Source organism: Lissotriton helveticus, chromosome 10, assembly GCF_964261635.1.
Source record: "Lissotriton helveticus chromosome 10, aLisHel1.1, whole genome shotgun sequence".
NCBI classification, from domain to species: Eukaryota; Metazoa; Chordata; class Amphibia; order Caudata; family Salamandridae; genus Lissotriton; species Lissotriton helveticus.
This window is the reverse complement of record NC_136071.1, coordinates 608,972,480-608,999,803: the sequence shown is the minus strand read 5'-3', so window position 1 is coordinate 608,999,803 and position 27,324 is coordinate 608,972,480.

Below are 27,324 nucleotides of genomic sequence, written 5' to 3'. Positions count from 1 at the left end.
TTTGTGCAGAAGCGACCTGAAGACCGAAACATTAAGTCTCCAGTCGCTTGAGTTTTGCGGAGATGGCGGGAGTGCCAGTCTGCAATGGTATTGAGGTCACTTGGCAAGCGTTCTGCACAAATTGAAATTTTGATGAAAAGACAGAATTCCCAAAAGCTCTTTGCCAGTTTAGCCAGAAGTCTGGATCAGGTGCCGCCGAGGTGATTGATGTATTGGACCACTGTAATGTTGGCCAAACGCAGAAGTATGGAGCACTACACTTTGTTTTTGATAGGCTTTTGATTGCAAAGGAGCCTGCAAGCATCACTAAACAGTTGATATGCAATCTGGAATCTTCTAGAGACCATGTACTCCAGTTGATATTGGTCCACATCGGATGCCCCAGCCGTCCGGCTTGCATTACATTCCAATACAATATCAGGGCTGACGCAAAGATAGTCCTGCCATGTCCAGGCATCTAAATGGTCTATACACCACTGAAGCTCTAGTTAGGATTCAGGATCTATTTGCAATGACTTTGGAGAAGGTGAGACCTCTGCGTAAATGACACATGTTTAGTTTTTGAAGGGCTCTATATTGAAGAGAACCTGGGAATATCACTTGTATGGAGGAAGGCAGGAGGGCCAGAGTTCTGGTTAGAGAGCTGAGGGAAATGAGTGAACTTTGAAATGTTTGAAGAATCTAAGATTTTATTGCTTTGACCTTTAACAAAGGAAGAGAAGAGTGGTCCTAGAAGAGTTTATCAGAACTCCTTGGAATTCTATCTGCTTCAACAGAGCTAACATTGACTATTCTTTGTTGTTAAGAAAACCCAGATATGACAGAAGGGAGCAAGTGAACTTCAGTTGTGAATAAGGGTGTTGTATAGAGTTTTAGGATCCGAGCAAATTTTACTGATTCATGCCCTTATAGAGGTACAATTCACATTGCCCTTATATAGGCATAGAAATCATAACCACATTTAGACATAACCATGCAGTCCAAATACAGGCATGGCTACTTCTACTCGTTCCAAAAAGCCCCAACGATTTCTTGAAAAACTCGGATTCAGCAGTCAGGGACATCCCCTTGCTTGAATATTGATTTGTCCAAGAACTCATGGAGTTTTCAAAGAACTACCATTCCCTTGGGATTCTTTGATGACGTTATTATGCCCGACTTTACTTCAAACTAGGCACCTTCAAGGTATAAATACACTTGCCCCAGCAAACACACAGTGGTTCGGAGCAGCAAGTGCCGAAGGAAGCCGTCCCTCCAGCTGACGCACTGATCGAGAAGCTGTCCTTTCTGTCGCTGAGAATCCAGCTCCAGTGTTTCCAAGCTCCCCTCGCGGGGTGTTGGGAAATCGAGTCCCGAGACAGAGATACCAGACCTCCTTCATTCTAAAACCAAGGTACGGAGCTGATTAGACCCTAAGAGAAATCTTGGTTAGATTCGTGGCAAAGAAAAACTAAACCTATGCTACACCACACTTACTTCTTCCCTTGTATTAGACTTATGTTAGGAACATGGGGGTAGGCGTATTTTAGAAGCACCAGTTGAGTACTTTTTAACCTTAGTTATTTATGTATGTATTTATCTATGGTTTAGAAACCATACAATGCTTTTACAGTAATATTTTATAATACTCTTCTTACTGTACACATTATACTTTGCAATCAGTATTACGATTGTAGCAGTTCACTTTACTTGCATGAGAAAGAAGACTGTTCAATAAATCCTTTTATTGAAAACTCCCGTCTCTCTAATTCTCTGCACCTCTGATTAAACGGAGCATTAACGATTGACTGAGTAAAATATCAATCTATTGTTTCCACGACTCTGAAGATACGTTTATTCTTGGGGAAACAAAGTTGCCATGTTTATGCGGTTGTCAGAAACTAATCCCTTCTTGTGTATTCGAGAACGTTTCTAGTGACCTCTGAGCCAGCTGGCACTCACAATTAAGTCTAATATATTCGATAGAGACCTAGTCGACCTAAGTCCTACGTCAAATCTATAGGGTATATTATTCCAATGCGCAGAGCCTATTGGGAGTATAGGAACTACACAACATGGTGCCCAATTTTTGGTAAGGCACTAATTTAACGCTCGATACTAGAGTAACTCAGTTGTGCTTTTCACAGAGACCCCTTTTTCCCTTAAAATACTCCAATAGATTGCCTGGAGTGGGTAAAAGGCTAAAATATCTGCCATAACTGAGTAGTATGAAAATCCTATGTATTAGTTTTTGGTTTGATTCAACGTTGAAGGATACAGTGCTCCAAAATATTGTGCACCTTATCTTTGTTTCCTTGAAACTTGCTCTGCAAAACTTTCAGCCAACAAAATGACTGAAAACAAGACCGGTGGAGCTGCAGGAACTGCAACTCATCCGGGCTTAGAGGTTACAGGTTTCCAACAAAATGACCTGGATTCGATTATCATCCCGGAAAACCTAAGGAAAACCATCACTATAAAGCTTATAAGAAATGGCCTATTATCAAGAGGTGGTAGGGTAATTTTTGTCATAGAGGCACACGAATATTGGCAGACAGAGGTATTCTATTCATGGATAGTCTTCCCTGAAGCAAATGCAGTATCACATGTGTTTCACTTCTACAAAGTAGAGGATCATCCAACGGAATACGTTCCTTTCGAGGACATTGAAATTCCACTAACTTACCAAGAGCACCAGCTCTGGTTTAAAGGCGCCCTACAACATCAAAATCACATTACCAGGCTCGGTCCACTAGGTAGACCAGGAGCAACATGGACGGTACTGGCCAGCTATACACCACATCCTGGCATTGAACAAATGTCAAGTGAAGAACTATTAGTTCAACTCAAACAACTAATAATAATACATAGACAATTGGTTCAATATGTCATGCAGACTCTAACAGTCCAACCTCCTATAAGGATTTCACAACAGAACCCTCACCAGGGGAACACAAATAAAATCACACCACAGACTATACAATCACTCATTGGTAAATTACCCGCAAAAAGGGAACAAATTCCATTCTGGATAGCTCAAATAATTACTCAAATCTAGGCAGTATTTCCTGACAGTACACCTCATGAGAAACACAGAATTTTAACAATCTGTTTACCAATGGGGATCGCAACACATCTGGAGGACTGCGACACTTGGGGTACAGTCTTTGTTGCAATCTACACAAAAACACATGGTGTTCTGTATATGGCGGTTATACCAGATGTCCTAAAACAGATTCAAAATGAATACGGGGCAGAGCCTGCTTTAAATCTGGGTATGAAATTACTGAAAGATTTCAAACAGGTCTCAGCTATAATATTAGCTAATATTAAAGGTGAAGCAGCATCCGTGGCGATCCGCCAAAAAATAAGAGAAATTGATATAACTGAGCAACCATATGAACTGGCCAGAATAATTGAAAAATCCTATGAAGGACTAGGTAGAGATAGTTTGGGTGGGAAATCAGTAAAGCCCCAACTAACAGAAAGTCCTGAAAAGGTCTTTATTAAAAACACTCTCACTACTCTTAAAAAGAAGTGGAAAATACTAAACACACTTCTAATGAGAAGCGTTCTCAGTCCCGAGGAAGGTCTCCTCAAAAGGAGCCCTCTGAAAAGAGGTATAACCTCAGGAACAGGGATAATGTGAGAAAACCTGATAGATATCAAGATACTGATACACGTTTCTCTCGTACCTTTCAGACTTCCTCAGAAGAGGATGGTCAGAAAGAAGAAGGCGTGAAGTCCAAAGACGATCAACACTTTCCAAAAAATAAGAAAACCCAATTCACAAAAAAGAAGGTAGCAGGTCTAAAAATCAGACATGCCGAGGATCTTGAGGACACAACTCAAGAACGGGGAGTGGGCCCAGACAATGCTGGACAGCGCAGCAGACGTCACCATAGGTCGTAAGATCTTGAAGGATCATCTTGAGACAGTGGACTTGAATTAGTACATTCAAGTTGAAACAGCTGATACCAGGGTTAGTGTACCCCATAAGTTATATGAAGTAACACTCCGGATAGAGGGGGACATAACTAGGAAAATAAGAGAACACTTTTGGGAGAAGCTCTCTATGGGTTATGACATTCTTCTAGCTGTAAAAGACTGGCTCACATGGCGAAGACATCATTATGCCAGCCTTATTGAATCATATTCCAATTCACTTAAAATACACCTATGGAAGAAAATGGGCTGTAGCCCAGGTTGCAGCATTATATAAAAATCATGTAGGATGGGATGAGGATTCTCCTCACCATAAAATCCAGTTACAAACACAACCAACTGCACAGAGGCAGTACCCAGTTAAGCAAGAAGCTAAGAAACAGGTCAGGGAGATATTAGATCAACTTAAATACCAAGGGGTGATTGGAATTGGAATTGGAAACGGATCTGTTAAGCGCGTAGCTACCCTAGGGCGTCCCAGCGCTTTTGATCGACCTATGTTTCCAGAGGGGGGGAAGACTATGGGAAGAGCCATGTTTTTAGTTGTCTACGGAAGGCCAGTAGGTTGTGTTCTCTGCGGATCGAGATTGGCAGAGAGTTCCATAGCTTTGGGGCGTTGTATGAGAACATTCTCCCTCCAGAACGAGTCTTATAGATTCTGGGGATGCTGGCCAGGGAAAGGGCGTCTGATCTCAGTTGTCTGCTGGACTGATGGGGTTTTACCAGAGTGCTCAGGATCGGTGGACCTCTGCCGTGCATTATCTTGTGTGTGATGCAGAGCGTCTTAAAGGTTATCCTTTGTTGAACAGGGAGCCAGTGCAGGGTTTTGAGGGCTGGTTTCACAGAGCTTTTTGACTTGGTCCCTGTTAAGATTCTGGCCGCGGCGTTTTGGGCGCATTGTAGTCTGTGAATGACAGAAGCGGGAGCTCCCAAGTACAAGACGTTCCCATAGTCCAGTCTGGAGTTTACTAGGCCCTGTATGAGCAGCTTCCTAGATTGGAAGGGGGACCCATACAGTCTGGCCATATGAGGGATGGAGGGAATTTGCGAGGGTTTCCCAGGAATAGAATCTCGGACTTCTCGCCGTTCAGTTTTAGGCGTGATTCGCACATCCACTGGAAGATATTTTCCAGGCAGGCTGCCAGGTTGTCTAGGCTTTTATTAGCTTGGTTGATGGACACCACCAATTGAGTGTCATCGGCATACATAACTGTTTTTATGCCAAATGGTGATGTGATGTCTTCTAGTGGGGACATGTACACATTGAACAGTGTGGGGCTCAGGGAAGACCCCTGGGGGACTCCACACTGAAGCGAAAGTGGTTTCGATTGGGCAGTGCCATCGGCCACTTGAAAGGTTCTCTCCTCCAGGAAGGATTTGATCCAGGACAGGGCAGTGCCAGCTACTCCTACCATACTGAGCCGGTGGATGAGGATCGCATGGTCTACTGTGTCGAAGGCGGCACTCAGATCGAGGAGGATCACTGCCACTGATCCTCCCTGGTCTGTGATGGTTCTTGCCTCCTCGACCACAGCAAGTAGGGCGGTATCTGTGCCCTGTCCTGGTCTAAACCCTGTCTGGGAGTGACGCAGAAGTTTGTTCGTTTCTAGGAAGAGAGACAGTTGGTGGTTGACAATGCGCTCGGCCACTTTACTGATGGCGGGGAGGAGGGAAATAGGTCTGAAGTTTGATGGTTCCAAAGGGTCGAGGTGGGTTTTTTTTAGGAGTGCTCTGACTGTGGCTTTTTTCCAGTTAACTGGGACTATGCCCAGTGCCAGAGAGGCATTAATTAGACTGGTGAAGGGGGGGCGACCGTGGGGGCGACCAGTTTCAGTTTGCTCATAGGAACTGGGTCTGATGGCGCCCCGCTCTTAACTGATTGTAGGGAGGATAGGAAAAGTTCTGTAGTGATCTGAGCAAAGGTTTGAAGGCAGGGGGCCTCTGAACCGGAGAGGGGGGTGATGGGGGGCAGGGGGGTGATGGGTGGAGGGAGGGATTTGAGGATGTTGGAAATTTTTGCAGAGAAAAACTCAGCTAGCTGGTTACAACTGGAGCCTGATGGGTCTGGCATAAGTGGAGGAGCTGGGGTTTTGGTAAGGAAGCGTACTATGCGGTACGTTTCTCTAGCCGAGTTGGCTGCAGCTAGTATTTTTTGCTCGAAAAAGGATGCCTGGGTATTTTTTATGCAGGTTTTATATTGTCTAAGGGCAGTCCTGTACTCGTTCTTACTTGCAGTAGCCCAGTCTCTTCTCCAGAGGCGTTCGAGCTTTTTGCAGCTTTTCCTTAGTCCTCGCAGTTCTTGCGTATACCAGGGGGATTTAGGAGTTTTCTTTTTACTGGGGAGGGATCTAAATGGGAGGATATTATCAAGAGATTGACTAATCCAATCGCACAGTTGGGTGTCAGCTATGGAGGGATCTGGGTCAAGACTCGGAGTGGTAGAAATGAGTACTCGAGTCCAGGAGGTTGTATCCAATTTTTGCCACGGACGGCCTGATTCTTGGAGGGGGTTTTTTGCCAGAGTTTCCGACGAGAGTAGGATCTTGAAGGGGATTATGAAGTGGTCTGACCAAGGGACAGGGAGGGGGCTACTCGTTGCTAGTCTTGACAAGTTGGTAAAAATTGGGTCTAGCAGATGGCCCTTGGAGTGGGTGGGTAGATTATTTTTCAGGTGTAGGTTGAGGGAGGCTAGGTCTTTTTTTAGGTCTTCGGCGATGTTATCTGAAGGGTCATCGAAATGAAAGTTTAAATCTCCTAGGACCGTAAAATTGGGGTATGAGCAGGAGAGAAAGGAGGAGGACTCCAAAAGGGAGCTGCAAAAAAGTTTCTGCTGCCCTGGGGGGCGGTAAACTAGAATCCCTGAAAGGGTGGTGGATGGGGGTAGGTGAACTGAAAACAAGATGTTTTCACAGTCCTGGATTGGGCTGTCCTTAAGATAACAGGATAGGTAGTCACGATAGATAATCGCTATTCCACCTCCCGTCCCCGAGGATCTGTCGTGATGTTTAATAAGATAACCCGGGGGTAGCGCTTGAACCATGTCTGGGTCTGAATTAGGGTTGATCCACGTTTCGGTCAGGAAGAGGACCTCGTACTCCGAGTTATGCAGCATCATGTTAATTTCCATTTGATGTTTGGGAAGTGATCTGCAGTTAAGCAGGGCCATCTTTATCCAACTCGGTTTCGGAGGGAATCGAGGTATTAACCTAAAGGGGCAGCTTGAACAGCAGGATTGTCCGTCCTTTAAAGGGATTGTGCTGTAACAGGGAGAGGGGATGGAGTCCCTGATATTGAGGAGTGCTTCCTGGGTGTACCTCAAAGGTATTGGACTGGCAGAGTCAGGGATCATGGGCCTCGGACTCGCTCTGGCGCGGACGGGCGCAGACGTCCGCGCCGCGTGAAACATGCACGTGGTCAATGAACAATCCTTTATTTCCTGTCTCCAAACCAGACAACACATATCGTCTAGTTTTGAACTACAGACATTTAAACTCTTGTTGCAAAACCTTTGCAGTACAAAATGCACACAGTGCAGCACTAATGAATAACATTGTGCCTAAAATATATAAAACCACATTAGATATTTCTAACGGTTTCTTCTTTCAAAACATTGCACCAGAAAGCAGGTTCTTGACCGCTTTCTCAATTATGGGGACACAGAATCACTTCTGTCGTCTCCCCCAGGGATTCAAGAATAGTCCGGGGTTATTTTCAGCCAGAGTAACAGAGTTACTACAAATGTATGATGATGAGGCATTTTCTTATGTCGATGACATCTATCTTACAGACGATGACTTGGACAGGCACATGTACAGAGTGAATACCATTATACTTGGATTCGCCTCTGAAGGATAAAAATTCAACTTTAAAAATTCAAGAATTGCCCACCTCAACGTCTTCTTTCTAGGATACGAATTATCAAGTGAGGGCAAAAGCCTGGCAGCCAACTTTTTAGAAAAGTGTGCGCTGCTCTAAACTCCAAAAACGCTGAAAAACTTACAGTCAATTCTAGGTTTCCTGAATTTCGGAAGAACATACATTCTAAACTATGGAGAAAGAGTTAAACCTCTCTACAAATTAATCAAACCTGATTTCAAAACTACTAATTGGACTCAAAAACACACAGAAATTTTGCGTTCAGTGCAAACAGACATGTTAGCAACATCACATTTACACAGACAAGAGTAAACGTACGCAACCTTGTAATCTGAATAATCCCAGGAAAATACGGATTACCATACCTAATTTTTATTGAAGGTGAAAAAGTACCAATTGCTTACAAATCACACTTGTACACACAAGCTGAAATGAAATTCACTTCAACAGAAAAAATTCTGACAGCGGTTCAAACTGAAGTAGCAAAAGAGAGAGCTCACGCAGAGGGTAAACACATAATGGCTGTTACTCCTGTACCTGCCTTAGAGGCAGTGACAAAAGCGAGCTTTCCAAATGCAAAAGCATTACATCCAAGATGGATACAATGGGTTAACTCTCTTGCTGCAACAGACGTTGAATATGTTTTTGACCCTCTTTGAAAACACAAGAATTTCTACAATACGAACAAGAATGTCCTCTGGCAGCTGAGATTCTGCCTCTGGAATATGAATGTATAATTTATACAGACGGATCAGCACAACCTGCAATTGGGGGTAAACAAGCTTATAGTGCTGCATGTGCTATCGTTAAAGGTCGCTGGCGCTATGGTAAATTCTGACCTATGGTCACAAAAACTCAATCTCTTGGAGACTGTACAGCTCAGCGAGCTGAACTACAGGCTTGTAAGATGGTGCTTGAAAATACTGATCGCGAATTCCCCACACTCATAGTGTGCGATTCGTATTACTGCGTTCAATCTTACAATGAATACTTGCAGAATTGGATTCAAAACGGTTTCAAAGATGCAAAAGGTTGCACAATCAAGCATAAGTTGCTTTGGGAACAAGTAGTTCAATTACAGAAAGAACTACAGAAGACTCACGTGATCCATACACTGAGTCATCAGCGTGATGGCGTTCACATTGCAGGGAATTCATTGGCTGATAAAGCCGCGAAGACAGATGTGCAAACGGCTTCTGTAGCTACAATCACTTGTTCAAAAACTAAAATAGACAGCGAAATAATGCAGGCTGTCGTCGCTTCCAATAAAGACAGCGGTAAAACGTTACCAAAAGGCTTTCCACTCAAGTTCTCATATATAACTGATGTAAATAATGTGTGGGAATACAGTAATTCCAAACATGGAACATAGATTAGGACTAATTTTAGCAGCACATGAAGGGCAAGCCTCTGCACACGCAGGTGTTTCCGCCACAGTGTCATTACTAAAACAAAGAAACTGGTGGCCGCGCATGAGGAAACAGACCAGAAACTATCTTTTGGAATGTGAAATCTGCCAGAAAATGAAGGTTTCAACAGTGAAACACCCGGCGCTGACGCCCCTTTTAATTTCAGATAAACCATTAGCATGCGTTTACCTGGACCACTGTGGTCCCTTACAGAGGGATGGTAACTACAAATATATCATGGTCACAGTGGATTCATGCTCAAGATTCATTTGGATGTTGCCTCAGCGCTCGGCTGACGCCCAAACTGCTATAAAAGATTTGCGAGTCTTTATCGGCACATACGCAGTCTGCACGCTACATTCTGACCAGCGTCCTGCGTTTAGCTCCAAAGTTTACAAGGAGGCCATGGCCAATCTGGGCGGTGCATTGCAGGATTCGAGTCCATTCCATGCTGAGGGAAATTCTGTATTGGAAAAAACGGGACATAAAGCAATCTATAACAGCTAGGGTATTAGGCTCCGGTGACGGGTGGGTCAAACGTCTAATAAGTGTCCAACATAGTTCAAATAATCTGCCAAGAAATTCTCTGGGTGGAATCACTCCATATGAAATCCTTTTTGGTACTAGAATGCTTGTCCAGGATCTTGATCGTCACACTTCAGTGGTGTAACAAAAACCCTTTGATATCAAAGACCGTTTGGCTGTTTTGCAGGACTTAAATGAAACAAGGAGAAGTCAAAGCAACACAATACAGAAGCCAACGACCACTGAAGGAGAACCACCTGTCCCAGCAAGGCCTGTCTGGATTCCAAAGATTGGGGATCTAGTCAGAGAAAAGATCGCGGACAAGAAGGAATTTGGGCCTTCTTACAGAAAACCAGTACCTGTGCTAGCAATCCACGGATCAAGGACAGTGGTACTGTTGCCCCTTGCTGGAAGAAAGGAGAACAGGTTCGTATCTATTGACCTGGTCAAACCACATCATATGGCCAATAATAAGTAGTAGGCCCAGTGGACTCCAGAGATGTAGCAGACGACCAAATCTTGCTACTATCCAAGAGGTTCAAACTGAGAGACTCATTACCTTTGAAGATTCTGCAGTGAGAAAAGAAGGACTAAGCAATAAAGCAATGGAACTTGTGCATCTTGAGACCCAAATAACAGTTCGTCAAGACACTCCTGTCTGCAATGATGTAGCATCTGACTATACTAATATGACAAGGGATCCAGGAGCTCCAGTGATTTCAAGTAATCTGTATGCAATACCTACAATTGACAGAACTACTTCTGGCTATTTCATTAACTTTGATACGTTTTCCGAGGATCCCAGTGTGCCTGAAATGACGCCAGCAAATAAAACTTTTAAAGAACAAGTAACAGAACTTTTTCAGCAACTTGACAAAACTTATCTGGTTTCACCATGGGTTGAAATTTGGATTGTGATAGGCGTACTTTTTCTCCCACTTTGGCTAATCCTTGCATTAACTTTGGGAATGCTGAAAAATGGAAGATATAATAAAATGGACACAGCAAGTAAGAACATCAACTTGCTCCTCAAGCCACACAAATCATCTCATTGAGAACAAAGAGACTTGACATCAGTGAACATCACAGCCGTTCCTATAACTGGTGGTATAGCATGGGACAGAACTGATTATGACATCTTTGGCTCCGCAGAGTGGTTGAAGATTCCACATCAATTCAAGATTTCCTTGAGTGACTTTGCTTCACCCAGCACATTTTCTGATTGGGACTTTGAGACAGTTAATAATATGACGTCAGACTTAGAGATGTCTGCATAATTTACAAAACATGAATACATTATGAACAAATATACTGTTATAATCACTATGGTCATCATTATTTGCACAAATCTGCAAACCCTAGAAATGTTTATACTTCCAATCAATGGGAACATTGTCCAACGCCACCAAAAGGTAGCTCAAAAACATTTTATGAAAAATGTCCATACTTCTCAGGTTTTAATGTCTCAAATGCAGAAACATTTTACTTTAAAAGTGTTAATAAGACAGGAATGAAAAGTATGTTGACTAATACGAGGCAAATTTATTCTACAGCCTTTTATGCCCAGCTGTCCTCATTAGGTTTCGACTTTTGGAGTGACAATATAGAAACAAAAACTGTCTGGGGCTCAAAAGACTGGCAAGTGCAGGGATTAGAAGCTTTATTTAGAGCCTGCATTATCCCTGATCAAATAATGTTTTTGAACGACACTGTGCAACAGACATCCTGCCTTGGCCTGGCCAAGATAAAAGATTTAAACAAACCGTACAAACCGTCCATACCTACACCTACACCTGATAGTAAAAACACTTCAGAGGGAGGGATCGACGTAAAAACAATTTTACTTAAAAACAGATCTGATCCTGATTGGAAAAAAATGGTTAATCTGGCCAACAGACACAAACAACTGTCAAGATAGATTCCTGAACAAGACACAAGGGTTTACACTCACTATGCCAGATCCAAGATATGTCCAGAGACAATATCCAGGGATTGTAACAACATACAGTGTAGGAACACTGTGCCTTGAGTGGCTACAAAAATCCACACTAACAGAGGTTAAACAACACTTATCTTTCCTTAAAGATGTCGTCGATTTAAGGGACTTCTTACAAGGTCCTGCGAAACGACGTCATAAACGTTTTATAAACGGAGGTATATATGCCATTTATAATGAAGCTTGAACACAGGCAGAGACTGCAGGCAGAGACTGCAGAACAAATACGAGAAATTGATCGTATTAATTTAGAGTAAGCTCTCCCTGTAGTTGACAATGGGTTAACGACTCTGTCATCCGGAATGTATTCTTTGGACAGCATAGTATCCTCTGCCATAGACATAATGGAACAGGACTTGCTCATGCTACAGCATGGACAGTCACAATTACGTTCTATAATGCCTTTAGGCTGGATGTTGCAAAATCTTCGTTCTGGATATGTGCCATGGCGTCTAATCAACACCACGTCATTGTTTTCTGTATTTAACCTTACAGATAAACAAATCACTTTGGCACAAAGAGGAGCAGACTATATGGTGCTGAGCATTGATAAACTGGAAAGATTACCATTAACTGTTTGAGAAAAACCTGCAACAGAATAGCTAATACACGGGATAATAACTATGCCTGTCACAATTTTCAATTTTCAATACTGTTTGAAACAGATACCAGCTGGCTTGTATGAAAGGTTGGGTAAAGAATACATAAAGTCAACCTGGGAATTACCATATACACACAGATGTTGGAGTGGGTGAAAATAAGTATTTCTTAGTGGTACACACTGTAAAAGCGCACTAAGCGGTACACTTCTATGTCAGGGTATAAATTTACATAGAGCCTGTGACGGTTCTTCGACCAACTTATCCTGCCACCTGCAAGGTTCTCCAGCAGCAGTGATAGATCCACTTTTTAGGCAGCTTTCTAACGGAAGCTATATTATGTTGAATGATCACAGCTGCTGTGGCATGTTGCCAGGAATGGCCTATCTCGTAACTGTGTCAGCCAGGGTCACTTGTTGTATGCAAGTATTGTTTCCTAAAGCCAAGACGGACAGGGAGTCACCGTTATGGCCTTCATTGAACATCTCTTCTATTCGAATTGATACTTTAAGCAGAATGTAAGCCATTCTTTTACAAAATACTGTGCCACTGACCTCGTCCAAAGAGACGTTTGAACTACAAGTTGCAAGGTCCTCTGCAGAGACACATGCCCTTTTATCAACAAACTGCCCTGTACATTTCGTAGAAATGTTAGGTTGTATCTTAAACATGTCTGATGCCAGTGGTATTGTACATGTATTTAAGACAGTTTTTTCGGGACTGTTAGCACCCTTTGAAGCAGTCCGCTGCATTTTTCCAAACTTCATGCACTCTGTGTTGGGCGGCCTGCGTCTCATTTTGGGACTCGTAGCAGGAATACTATTCTTGTTCCTTCTGCTCCGATATGGCAAGTCCGGTCACCAGCGAGACCCAGATTACCATAGAGAACACTCTCCTGGCAATGAAGTGTCAAGAGCGCATGATACAGATTTTGGGCCTGGCTCGTTTAAGAGACCGGAATACCACATGGTTTCTATCATTCCGACCAATCTGGCAAGATTGCATCTTACCTGTTCTACGATGCCTGCTATGTGGAGAAGAATGCATGTTGAACATCTGTCTAACACTCCCATCAGTCCTGCCAACGGATGTTGATACTTTGCTTGGTTTGGTAATGGCTCATGCATTGTGTTGTCCCCAGCGGCTACCAATCCTGATGACGGCATTCGTTGAGGTCGCACAGACGCAATCTGCTGACGCTGAGATACGTTGATCTACAGCCACACAGGTATCATCTCCGACGAACATTGCTAATGCTGATGGCGAGGCTTCACATTTTAGTGCAATCGGTCTGCTTAACAAAGTAGTCCAATTTTCACCTACTTAACCAGCTTAGAAGATTTGATGTTTTCTCCAAAACGAGAATGACTTTTGAAGTTAGCACACAGCGATCTATGGGACTCTGTATTCGACCTTCACTTTTCAAATCAAAACTTACAGCTTTAGAACTCCATTTTTCTGCGAATTTACTTTTTCCAAAATTGAACTTTTTTTTTGGCACAAAGTAATCTGCTTAAAGTAGAACTATTCTTAGAGAACAAGAATTCTTTGAAACAGACAATATTTGATCTTGTCCACAACCGAAACAGTTTATATATTCTGTCATGGAATGGTCTTGATTTTTCTATTCTGTGTTTAGGAGCCATTTCATAAATGTAATTGTATGCCTCATTCTGATAGCAGTTGTTCCAATGCCACACTACATGGTTTGAATGACAACATTGCTTTTAAAATGCGTACAGCACAAAGGCTCATCTTTCGTGTACAACTATTTCGAATGTATTTTATGTATTTTGGGAGGGTTTTTTACACATCATGCTTTAAATATGTTTTAAATGCTTAGAATTTAGTAATATCAAACATAATAAAGTGGTGTGGGTGTTGTATAGCATTTTAGGATCCGAGCGAAATTTACTGATTCATGCCCTTATATAGGTACAATTTGCATTGCCCTTATATAGGCATAGAAATCATAACCACATTTAGACATAGCCCATGCAATCCAAATACAGGCATGGCTACTTCCACTCGTCCCAAAAAGCCACAACGATTTCTTGGAAAACCCGGCTTCAGCAGTCAGGGACATCCCCTTGCTTGAATATTGGTTTGTCCAAGAACTCATGGAGTTTTCAAAGAACTACCATTCCCTTGGGATTCTTTGATGACGTTATTATGCCCGACTTTACATCAAACTAGGCACCTTCAAGGTTTTGGGAAATCGAGTCCCGAGACAGAGATACCAGACCTCCTTTAGTCTAAAACCAAGGTACAAAGCTGATTAGACCCTAAGAGAAATCTTGGTTAGATTCTTGGCAAAGAAAAACTAGACCTATGCTACACCACACTTACTTCTTCCCTCGTACTAGACTTAGGTTAGGTACATTGGGGTAGGCGTATTTAAGAAGCACCAGTTGAGTACTTTTTAACCTTTGTTATTTATGTATGTATTAATCTATGGTTTAGAAACCATACAATACTTTTACAGTATTATTTTGTAATACTCTTCTTACTGTACGCATTATACTTTGCAACCAGTATTACGATTGTAGCAGTTCACTTTACTTGCATGAGAAAGAAGACTGTTCAATAAATCCTTTTATTGAAAACGCCCGTCTCTTTATTTCTCTGCACCTCTGAGGAAACGAAGCATGCACGATTGACTGAGAAAAAAATCTATGTATTATTTCCACGACTCCGAAGCTACATTTATTCTTGGGGAAACAAAGTTGTCATGCGGTTGTCAGAAACGAATCCCTTCTTGTGTATTCGAGAAAGTTTCTAGTGACCTCTGAGCAAGCTGGCACTCACAATTAAGTCTAATATATTCGATAGAGACCTAGTTGACCTAAGTCCAACGTCAAATCTGTAGGATATATTGTTCCAATGCGCAGAGCCTATTGGGAATATAGGAATTACACTACAAAGGTTTTGACACATTAAAAGGATATCATCTAGATAGATGATGAGACGTATCCCTCGAGACCTGAGGTATGCAACTACTGGTTTTATTAATTTTGTAAAGCACCATGGTGCTGAGGAGAGACCGAAAGGAAGTGAGGAAAAACAATATGTCTTGCACTGCCATTGAAACTGAAGGAATTTTTTGCAAGTAGGGCGAATGGGTATTGTAATATAGGCATCTTAGAGATCAATTCTCACCATCCAGTCGTACTGGAGTAAAAAATCCCTGTGATGTAGTATTATATCCATTTTGAAATGATGGTATACAATGAAATTATTTAAAAATCTGAGACTGATGATGAGTCTCATTTTTTTTAACTAGAAAGATAGAACTGAAGAACCCAGCTGGATCTGAGTTGAAGGGTTGTATTGCTTGTTTTCGTAATAGGGACTATATTTCTTGTGAGATCATGTTGGATATTTCAGAGAAGACCTTTGGAAGAGGATGAAACACAGTTTGGAAAGGATTTGAGTGGGTAACTTTGATGAAAAACAGATATAATGTGGTTTATATATACTTTGAAATATGTTTACGCTGATGTCATAAATGGCAACAGAGGGTTGTACATATTTGATGTAATTTATAAAATTTTCAGCAAATCAACGGATTCAGACTTGCGGATTCATTCCGATTACATGTTTGGGATTAAAAACCATAGAGTAGTAGTCTGTCTATGTTTACGGACCTGTGAAGGTACCGTGGTACATCAAATAATTTTTTTTTAAATGTAATTTGATTAATGACATCACAAAACATCATATATATGGAGATTCGTGGTGCAGCGGCTAGAGCAGCTGACTTCAGAGCACAGGGTTCATGGTTCAATCCCTGGTTCCGGCGGCACCTCAGCTTAGCACCATGTGGCTTTAGGCAATAGCTCACTTAATTTCTATGACGGCCCCCAGTGACTTGAGACCCGTAAGGGTGAGTAGTTTGCGCTTTACAAATGCGGATTTACATTTTATTTACATTAAGTACATATGTGATCTTTATGTTTTTAAATGTTTATTAAGTATATTTATAAAAAATAATATCTACAGTACAAAAAACCTAAATTAAAAATCGAAAAATTATGTAATACACTAAGTATAAAAATAAACCCTACACATTAACTTAAAAAACTAATAGGAACCTTACTATTGCTTTTAATCTGTCCCATTAGTAGAACTTTTAAAATCTAATTTAAAGCTTTTTTTTTAAGAATTTGGAACCAAGAATAGGCTTTGACCTGGACACAGAACATTGTACTCAACTAAAACATTATGCACAATTTATAGAAAATATAGAATATAAAAACTCTGCAGCAATACATAAGCTTTACACTAGAACATAGGGCCAGGTGCTGCATCCTCTTATTGAAGTTAGGGATCTTCCATTAAAAGTATATACATCCAAATAGAATAATCATGAAAATATATCAGGAATTTGTGATTTGTGTGATGTAGGAGTGCAAGATTTATTTCATGTATTGTTAGTATGCTCAAATCCGATTCTGGTAGAAGCCCAGCATCGGTTTGTAAAGTCCATCTGTTTTAGACATAATGGGGCAGATTTATGATAACTGGCGCATCCCCAGGGATGCGCCAGTTATTTTGCGCCGCTGCTCCGCCACCCATGGTGCGCCGCATTTACAATGCGGCGCACCATGGGGCAAAAACGGCACAGATGCGTGACGCATCTGTGCCGTAAAGGTGGCGCATTGCTGGAGTTGCGTCGCAAGCGCGACGCAGCTCCAGCAAGGCTCGGGGGTGCCCCATCTTTACAATGCTGCGTCAAGACCTACGCCTGCTTCAAGCAGGCGCAGGGTTTTGACGCAGCATTGGCCTGAAAGTGACTGAGTGAAATCTTATAGATTTCACTCAGCCACTTTTGCGGGGCGCACCAGCCCCGGAACGCCCACCCTGCGCCGGAACGCCCACAAGTGGCGCAGGGCTTTACAACATGACGCATCTGCCTAGATGCGTCACGTTGTAAATGGGTCGAAGGGATGCGCCACGTTTACGCCGCAGTTGCGTGACGTAAACGTGGCGCATTCCCAACATAAATCTGCCCCAATGTCTCCACTGCACACAGTTTAATAAGACTCTGGAAATCCCCGCCTGATGAATTTGCCTGTTATAACTTGTACAAATTTTTAAAGAGTTTTTAAAAGTGGTTTTAAAGCTGTGATATCATAACTGTTTTAAGAAAATTTGTTTTGTATTTGTTGACCTCAGTAGCGGTCAACTCAAATTAAATAAAAATCTTCAAATCTTGCATTTTGAAATCTTGAACTAAAGAAACTAAACATTAGTGGTACATAATACTTTAGAAATATAATTTTTAAAAACCTTTGAAATTCACTGAAAAAACTCAAAGGTTACAGGTACCTTATAGTTAGGAAATAGAATTTAAAAAAACTTAGAAATTCACTGAAAAAAACAAAGGTTACAGGAACATTATAGTTAGGCTCAGATTTCACTTGCACAAAATCAGTGAAATTCAGCAGTTAACGCTACCCGAGCAAACTATAACTTGCCATACCGCAATGCACTGCTTATAACCTCTAATATTACATCACTCATGAAATGGCCAGTGATATCACTGATGATATCACTGACGATGTCATCAGTGATGACATCAACCAGTGAATGTTAGTTCTTCATAAACGTTTTTGAGGCTTAAATATATATACTAACATACTGCATAAGTTAAATTACTATTCTTTCTGTACTACTACTGATACAATTTCTAACATGTGTGATCTGAGTGGTTGTGTGACTGTATCTGTGTGTGAGTGGGTATGTGAGTGGTCGTATGAATGTGTGAGTGGTTGTGTGAGTGGCTGTATGTGTGAATAAGTGGGTATGTGAGTAGCAGTATTGGTGTATAAGTGGCTGTGGCACTAGCTGTATTGGTGAGTGGATTTGTGAGTGGCTATATTGGTGAGTGAGTGGTGTGTGAGTGAGTGGGTAAGTGAGCCTTTGTATGGGTGGGTGAGTGTGTGTGTGAGTGGCTGAATGAATGAGTGAGTGGGCTAGTGAGCAGATGTATGGGTGAGTGAGTGGCTGTTCGAGTATGTGTTTGGTTAACTGAGTGGGTATGTGAGTGATTGTAGTAGAGAGTGATTTCTTTCTGAGTGGCTTATGGGTGAGCGTGTGAGTGCCTGTATGGTTGCGTGAATGGGTATGTAAGCGGTTATGTGGGTGTGAGAGTGGATACATGTGTGGGTGTGCAAGTGGATACATGTGTGGTTTTATGGGTGAGTGAGTGACTGTTGAGAGGCTGTACGGGTGAGTGAGAGGAGGTGGGAGTGGCTGTATGGGTTAATAGGTAGGTATTTGAATAGCTGTATGAGTGAGTGAGTGGCTGTGTGAGTGACTGTGTGGGTGAGTGAGTTGCTGTGTGAGTAAGGTATAATTAGCTTAGGTAACCATAACTGCTGAATTTCACCGGTTTTATACAAATATTATCTGATGGCAGTGGCAACAAGCTAGTTTTAGTTGGATGTATGACGTTACAACGCATGCTTTTACATCGCATGCCTTTACAACGCGGTTTTTACATCGCATACCATTACAACGCATAGCGCTTTTGGGTGTTGGATAGTGAATAGTTTAATTTACTATTCCAACTCCAGTCCCCGTGGACACTAGGGAAGGTTATTGGATAATAAATTAACCTATTCCCTATCTTGGAGCGCCCCCCAGCGCAATGCATTGTAATGGTTTGCGTTGTAATGACCGTGTTGTAATGGTAGTGCGTTGTAAAAGTTTCGTTGTAAGTGATGTTTCCCGTTTTAGTTAGATTGACTCTTCCATAGGAAATGTTTTTATTCTTTTCTAATGACTTTGCACTGATTGACGAATCTCCACGAAATATTCCAAAAAGGTGCTCCTTTTGGACTGTTTTGTGCATGGCATGTTTCAGGGTGATCCGTGAAGCAGGGGCTGAAAAAAAGGGGTTACGGTTAAAAAATAATGGTATATTTTGGCAGTTGGGCTCATGAGTGGCGCACAAATTACAAAATGGAGCCCTCTGATGAGTCGAAAGGCCAGGTTCTCCAATGAGTCCTCAAGTTCTCATTGGAACTCAATGCGAGTACCGCGAGAGTAAGTGTTCTGATTTGCTGGCCATTGAAATTTTAGTAATTAAATGCCTGCCATTACAGTTTACTGTGAAAAATTGGAGGTTATGCAGAAATTCGGTAAAAAAGCTATATAAGGGGCCAGCACAAAGGCATTCTGCTCCCCTAGATTTAGATAGAAGGAGTCTAATGGATAACTACTGTGAAAAAAATAAATATATATTGATCTTAAAACTTTCATGCGATCTTGCTGGTACTCTTGCAGGATCATGAATAGTAAAAAGGAGTAGATGAGTTCTCAATACACTCTACTAGTAGGAATGCATATTGTGGCACTTATTGAGAGGAAGTTTGTAAGAGATAAGTACTGTGATAAGCAGAAGGTTAATTCATTTTTTTAACCTTACGATCTCGCGAGACTCTATTTGGATTGTGGAAAGTAGCAAGGAGTAGGTGATCTTTCAATACACTCTGATATGCACACTTGTTACTGTAGGAATGAGTATTACTAGAGATAGTGTTTATGAAAGTCTATTTATGGCCCTTGGCTTGGGAAGAATTGTGAGTGGAGTTAAGGCTCCTCCCATAGCCTACTACGCACACTCAGCATCTGAGAGAGAGGTCTGAAAAGAGATGCCTGTCCATCCACAAATCATACTATGCACACCTGTTATGTGAAAGAGGGGTATAAAAGGAGAGGGCAGCCACTTACTACTCACTGCTAAGTGTACCCATCATCTGAGAGAGAGGTCTGAAAGAAAATGGCAGTCCAGCCACACACTCTACTACGAACACCCGTCTTTGTGAGAAAGGTCTGACAGGAGAGGGCAGTCCCCCAAACACTACTACACATACCTGATGTCTGAGAGAGAGGTCTGAAATGAGAGGCCAGTCCATTCACACAAACTATTACGCACACCTGTCATCTTAGACAGAGGTCTGAAAGGAGAGGCCAGTTCATCCACACATCAACTACACACACCCATCATCTGAGAGAGGGGTCTGAAATGAGAGACCAGTGACTCCCCACACCCTGTTACACACACTAATTAATTTACTTTAAAAAAGTCAGAGAAATTCACTGAAAAAAACAAAGGTTAAAGTAACATTATAGTTAGGTGTGATAAAAGGATCTGTTTTCATTTTTGTTTTTTTTTAAATCCCTAGAAATTCACTGAAAAAAGCAAAGGTTAATGTAACATTACAGTTATGTGGGATAAAAGGATGTCTTTTTGTTTAAAGAAAGCCTTAGAAATTCATTGAAAAAACCATAAAACCATAGGTTAAAGTAATGTTATAGTTAAGTGAATTTGTCAGTGAGAACATTCACGTTTTGAAATAAAAAATCTCATGTAAGGTAATATATAACTTTATTCGATTTTCATATAAAATCATAAAAGCACAGCACATATATCAAGTCATAGTCACAATTAATAAATGATTACATATGCACATACAATTAAAACAACAAGTATGATAATCAGGCAGATAAAAGAAAAATTTCAGATGCTATACATTTTAAAGTGCAATATCTACTGTTTGAAACAATGAGCAGGGTAGAACCCAAAAAGGGATGTTTTACCACATGGTTTTCCGCAGCTTTATGACATTTCTTAAAAAACAAGATACCGCAAAAATCACATGCTCATCTTCAAGTCTTAAAAGTCTTGGGAAAGCTGGCCTACAATTTCTTATGCCCCAGCGGTTTAATAAAGGTTTCAAGTATAGTTTTCTGGGGTTAGAATAAAAAGTGCAAAAAAACAGTATATGCAGATTGGATTGCACTGCGATATTGTCACATGTGCAGAACAACTTAGTGTTTGACCAATTGTTCATGTCAGGTAAAGTTACCATGCGATAAAAAGACCCAAGGCGTAAACGGGACAGAAGCATTCTGTGGTACGGACTAGGATCAACATTTAGGTACATTTGCAGGCCTTCGTTGTTGGTGATATCCTGAAAGTTTAAGATGGTTTGTTTGTGCTTTTCAAAATTCCATCTCAAAGTTTCCAGGTGGGTGGTTAGTGTTTTTTTGAAGACTGATCTTAAAACCCCATCCAGAGATCTCGGGTTTTCATAATATTCTGGGTGACCTATCTCGGTAAGTAAGGTTCTTACGTACGATAGCCATCTGAACTTTGCAACCCCGTCTAGGGCCAAGCAATCTTCTAAAAGGTCCCTGTTGAAACTGGCTTCACTTGTAGTCCATACCTTATGCCATAAAAGAATAGGGGCCATCTTAGTTATGTCGCTCAGGTGCTTGACTCCTGTCTCGATATGCGACATGAATGAAGATGTGGTTTTTGGTACACCCAGAAGATAGCTGATAAATTGGTTCTCGCAACCCTGCAGAGATTGATCCTTCTCGATGCCCCATAATCCCGCCCGTAGGTAGCTGTGGACACACACTTCGCCCGGTATATCTGGGTCAACTCTTTGATTGGTTTGCCGCCCACTCTGTTAGAAAACGCGCGTAGGGCGCCTATGGTGCGAATAAAAGCCAGTTTCCTAGCTTCGATCGCCTGTTTCCAACAGCACCGCCTGTCAAACAGTACGCCCAGGTAACAGAACTTATCTACCGTGGATATATTCTGTTTGTCCAGGGATACGTTACAGGGAGCCCTCTTACGCTTATTGGTGCATGGCATAGTATATGTTTTTAAGATATTCACTTTAAGACCTCTATCCTGCATGTAACCCGCAAATTTAGTCACCGCCCTCTGCAGTCCAACTTGAGTCTGGGACATTATGGCCGCATCGTCGGCGTACAGGAGGATTGGTACTGGTGAGCCTTTCACGATAGGGTAATCATTTTGGAAGAGGGAGAGGTATTGACCCACTGAGTTTATGTAGTATGTAAATAACCTTGGGGCCAAGATACATCCTTGTCTAACCCCTCTTGAGAGGGCAAATTTATCGGTGTATTCCCCCTGCTTACCATATCTTACTCTTGCCCCGCAGTTGTGGTACAACTCTCTAATGAAGGTGATTATACGAGCGTCAATGCCCATCTCGCCCAGCGTAGACCATAAAAACATGTGGTCCACGCAATCGAAAGCGGAACTTAAATCAACGAAAGTTATAAAAAGCGATCCACCTCTAGCCTGGGTATACTTAGCGCATAAAAGGGCCAGGTTTAAACACTGCTCAGCTGTCCCTATGCCTTTCCTGAACCCATATTGGAGGTGTGACACAACATTGTGCTCTTCCTCCCATTCCTGAAGTCTCTTTAAAATAATCCTCCCTGCTAACTTCCTTAGGCCATCCAATAAGGATATTGGCCTATAGCAAGTCGGGTCGTCTCGGCTGCCTTTTTTAAAAATGGGGACCACTATTGCGTCCAACCAGGTTTCACTAAACCCCTTTTGATTGCCTTTGTTCAGCACATTTGCAAGCAGGGGAGCCCAAAAGTCCGGTTCGGCTTTATACACATCTACCGGGATGCAGTCGGGCCCCGCTGCTTTACCTGGAGCACTGTCCCTGATTGCATCCTGAACTTCACCTACTGAGAAGGTTAAGTCAATCGGGAATGGGCAAGTTGGGGAATGAATGCCGTACTGATTTCTAAAGTTTGAACTACAATGGGACTCGGCCCTGGGGATGTAATAGTATCAGCTGGCTTTGTGTATTTATATAGTTGCCTAAAATGGGTTAGCCATCTTTCACCCATTATTGCCAGGTCTATTTTATTTCCACTGTTATTCGGCTGGTATAGAGTTTTGACCAACCTCCAGAACTTAGTGTTGTTTTTCTGGGTCGATGCTTCTCTTAGTGTAGCCCAGGCTTGCTTTTTTAACGCCAACCTTCTTTCTTTTAATGCACGTTTGTATAATTGCCTGGCGCTACGGATTGTGTGGGAATCCCTTGATTTAAGAGCCAGCACTTTTTTTAGGGCTTTTAGTGCCTACGTGCACTTCCCATCGAACCATCCTTCCCTAGCTGTGTTGTTGTTATTCGCTACTCGGGTCAACATATTTTTGATACGATGTTGAATGTTGGCAAAGGCTGACATGACAGTAAAGGGGTCCGCGTGTTCCTCCAAACATACATTAACATCAGAAGCAGACTCAGAGAGCAGCTTTTTCAGAAACACACTAGGGACAATCTTCTCCCATTTCACCACATAGCCATTAGTTTTAGATAACTCAACCCTATATGGATACGTGGGAAGGATACCATTGTTATCATAACGCCCCTTTACGTGTACACCAATTGAGAGAGGATAGTGATCGCTAAATACGTCTTTGCCAACCGCCCACGAGGTCAGGAACACAGGGTTAACAGTGGTTATCAATATAAAATCTATGGTTGAATTACAACCTCTACCAAAGAAGGTTGTCTCAAACTGCACGGGTGAAGGACAGATCTGATTGGCAAAACCAAAATCAAAATTAAAAACAAAACCATTTAACAGCATCCCCATCCTTGTATGCGAAAAATGAGTTGGGTTATCCACCCCAAAATCTGCGAGACCACACAAGGGGGAATCAGAATGTGAACAGATCGTACAATTGAAGTCCCCTGCCCATATTATTATTGCCCCCTTAAAGTGATCAACAGTACGTGTCAACTGGCGCAACATATTAGACATGGTGGGCTCCATTTCACTATCGGGCATATTATTATAAAAGTTCACCAATACAATTTTCTCATTCAAGCCCCAATTAAAAGATAGAATTTGAAAATAGGTACTGGAAAAAAAGTTATGTATCTTAACCTCTGCCGTTGTTGAAACATAAACACAGAGCCCACCCTTATTATGGCCCTGTGCTGACGGCATAGCCGAAGAGTGAAAGGTTTGGTATCCGAGAAGGTGTAGTTCTTCACAACACCATGTTTCTTGAAAACATAAGATGTCGTGCATGTGTATGACGTCTAGCCAGGCTTTGTTGGACAGTTTACTAGTCAGCCCTGCCACGTTCCAGGACAGAAGAGAATTGGGATGGGATACATTGCTAGAGGCCACATGTATGCGGCCTACACTAACTAGAGGTCTTTGTGATAGCAGAGTTGATGTGTTTGAGGTAACGGGAGAAGTCGAAGGGATGGAGATGGTGCGATTATGGAAAGATACTTGGGGCTGGTGAAAAATATTGCCAGATATCAGGAGATCACCAGAAGAATCTATCCCCTCCCCCGTATTGCCATGGTGCCTTTTGGACGGGCTAGGTGACAAGCAGTGGGTAAGAGCACGCTGACAGTTGTGGTGACCCACCGGCAGCTTTTCTATGTCAGTGGACTCGTAGAGTCATTCATTGTCATCTAGTCCCGAGAGAGGGTTGTATAGGTTAAACAGGGGTATATTCCAGGAGTCCTTAAGGTTATAAGTGTGTGAATCACCCCAGTACGCATTAGAGTTATGAAAATTTTGCGGTGGAAAGCGTAGCTGACAGGACTGAAAACGGAAATCATTGGTGGTATCAAAATGATTCTGACCCTTTAACCTCCGCGTGCCATCTAATCTGTCGGGGGCATGAGATCTGTACGGTATTGGAGCATGGGTATGCAAAGGATGAAGGAGAGGAGTATTAAGGCCCGTATGATATCTTTGAGATGGAAATGAAGGTATTGTAGATATTGTAGGGCCGATGGGGGCTTTTGAGCGCCATTTACTGCCGGTATTGTAAGGTCTAAACCGGGCTAGTGGTTGCCTCAACATAGCCTCGGGATAGAAGTAGCTTAGGTTATGGGATGAGATTCCCCCCTCACCCGTCCCGGGATACCAGTCACTGATGTATGTGACCAGTCTGTGGTCTTTAAAGTTGACTAAGATCACATCACCTTCGATGTCCTTGGGTCTAGTGCCTACCCAGTGGCATCGCCTGGCCGAGACGATATCACCATTTAGGTGTGGTGGAAGTGGTCTGTTTTTCCTCAACCAATAGATGACCTTATTTTTTAAACTAGCCTGATGTTCTGGGTTCCCTTCTGGCGGGGGCGGAACTCCTGTGAGTACAATAACATAGTTTATGCACTCAGGCGGTAGATCAACGGTATTCCTTGATCTTCTATTAAGGTGGTGAGGTATGGTAGGGGGAGGGTTTATATTATTATTATTATTAGAATGCATACTGTGGGGCCTTGTGTTGGAATGAGATTTATCTGAGTTCGTAAGATTTTTCGGTGAGGCAGTTTTATTGTTACTGTTTTTGGCATTGGAATTACTATTCTGCGAAGGTTTTAAAAGCCCAGCTATAGGTGGAGGATTTGCCTTAGGGATACCAATCGCCGACTTAAGTTGTTTAGGTTCGTTGGTAGACTGTGTTGAGTCCCTTGAAGCTTTTGATTTAGGACAAGATATACACTTTTGATTTTGAAGAATTATATCGATATTCTCCCCTAGTCTTTTGATCCTTTCAGTGAGAGGAAGGATCAAAGCCTTTATAAGGCGGTCAATATCATTCAGCAACCCTGCATAGCTAGGTACCGAAATTGATTTGGGGGTCATATCTTTCATGGGTTCTACTGTCCCTGCGTTCTCAGGAATGGTGAGCGGAGTATGTGGGGCGTGTTTAGGAGGAGCGATTCTCCTTTTAATTACAAGCTTCTTTCTTCTCTTCCTCAGTGGGGAACCAGAGGGATTTTTAGGGCACTTGATAGAATCCCTTGGCGGTGATGTTAGAAGCTTTCCCTCATGGATGCCCAAGGTATGATGGTCAAAACCAATTGGGGTAAAGACAGGAGAGGGTATGTTTTTATCATAAAGAGGGGCTAGTTCCACTGGGGGAGTGCTTAAGTCTATGGTCTGAGTGTCAGTTACCTGGGAGTGAATGAAATCAGAAATAACAATAATATCCTTCTGTTCAGGGGGATTCGTTTGAAAAATGAGGGGGATGTCTTCCATAAAGGAAGAAGTATTAATGTGGTCTGTGGGAGTAGTTAGATCCATTAGGGGTGTTAGGGGTGTTATGGCTGCGTCATGGGGCTGAAAAGGTCTTAACTTTAACTTTTCGATGGAGAGACGTCGCCCTGCTCGTTTCTCAGCAAGGGTGAGCTCCCTGTCAACGTCGCTCTTTATTTTAGCAAAAAATGTATCCAGTGGTCCTAACATAGGAGGCCCTTGCATAGCTAGCACCTGGGTTGCCTCAGAGGTAGACATCACTGTGTGCATGTAAGTCAGGGGGCGGAAGAGGCAAACACTATTTAAATGAACAGGTAGGAAATACTGTGATAGCACAACGCAATTCTGAAGTAAAATACACGTACCACAAAAAGTAGAGCAAAACAAAAACGTGGAAGAGGTCCGAATTCCCAGTTTTACCAGATTAAAGGCCGCAGGGGCAAAAAGAGTGGGCCCAGCCCGGCCTCTGTCGGCCCCGGACGGCCACAGACGGTCCCGCCCTTGTCCCGGGCTTCTCCCGCGCGCTCCCGCGCAGCTGGAGCGGTACTTCCTTTATGTAGCTATCCTATTAGCTATCGGGTGGGCGGGGCCGGCAGGGAGAGCAGCCCAGCTGGTCTAAGGGCGCGCAGGGACTCCTGGTCCTCGGAGTCCCCGCAGTCACTCGCAGCCCTGCCGGTCAGTATCTGTTTGCCCCCTTGTCTTTGGCTGAGTCTGCTTCAAGCCGCGAAGCGGCAAGAGCAGGCAAGAGCAGGCTTCCTTACGGGGTTAGCGGCGTCCTGAAAATGCTCGGCGTTTCTGTTGGTAATCCACTGTTGCCCCAGTGAGAACGCCTTTTGACGCTAAGGTAGGATGGGCGGGGCCGGCAGGGAGAGCAGCCCAGCTGGTCTAAGGGCGCGCAGGGACTCCTGGTCCTCGGAGTCCCCGCAGTCACTCGCAGCCCTGCCGGTCAGTATCTGTTTGCCCCCTTGTCTTTGGCTGAGTCTGCTTCAAGCCGCGAAACGGGACCCGCGGAGCGGGTCCGGCGAGGTGCGGCGGCAAGAGCAGGCAAGAGCAGGCTTCCTTACGGGGGTTAGCGGCGTCCTGAAAATGCTCGCGTTTCTGTTGGTAATCCACTGTTGCCCCAGTG